Genomic DNA, 716 nt, shown 5'->3' with positions numbered 1-716 from the left:
CTCTCTCTGTCTCTCCCTCCCTCTGTCTGTATCTCTCTCTATCTTTGTTTCTCCCTCCCTCTCCCTCCCCCTCCCCCTCCCTGTGTCTGTATCCCTCCCTCTTTCTGTCTCTCTCTCTCTCTCAGTTTCTGTCTCTCCGTCTCCCTCTCTCTGTCTATCTGCCTCTCTCTTTCTGTCTCTCTCTGTCTCTCCCTTCCTCTGTTGGAATCTCTCTCTCTGTCTCTCTCTGTCTTTCCCTCCCTCCGTCTGTATCCCTCTCTCTTTCTGTCTCTCTCTCCGTTTCTGTCTCTCCGTCTCCCTCTCTCTGTCTGTCGCTCTCTCTCTTTCTGCCCCTCTCTGTCTCTTCCTCCTTCGCCCTCTCTCTCTCTCTCTGTCTCTCTCTTTCTGTCTGTCTCTGTCTCTCCATCCCTCTCCCTCACCTTCCCTCTTTCTCAATCTCTCCCTCTCTCTCTCCACCCCTCTCTCCCCCTTCTCTGTCTCTCTGGTGGGGTGTACAAGGATGTTGTGGAGCATAAAAAAATGGGATAACAAAAAAAGGGGCAAAATGGCTGATAGTTCCCAAATCGAGATGATCCAACCCTGTGCTGTCCCTGTCCCTGGGAGTGTTTGATGGGGTGGGGGGGACAGTGTAGAGGGAGCTTTACCCTGTATCTAACCCCCTGTCCCTGGGAGTGTTTGATGGGAGGGACAGTGTAGAGGGAGCTTTACTCTGTATC

The sequence above is a fragment of the Rhincodon typus genome, chromosome 44 (assembly GCF_021869965.1).
Source record: "Rhincodon typus isolate 14 chromosome 44, sRhiTyp1.1, whole genome shotgun sequence".
NCBI lineage: Eukaryota > Metazoa > Chordata > Chondrichthyes > Orectolobiformes > Rhincodontidae > Rhincodon > Rhincodon typus.
Note: the sequence above shows the minus strand (reverse complement) of the source record.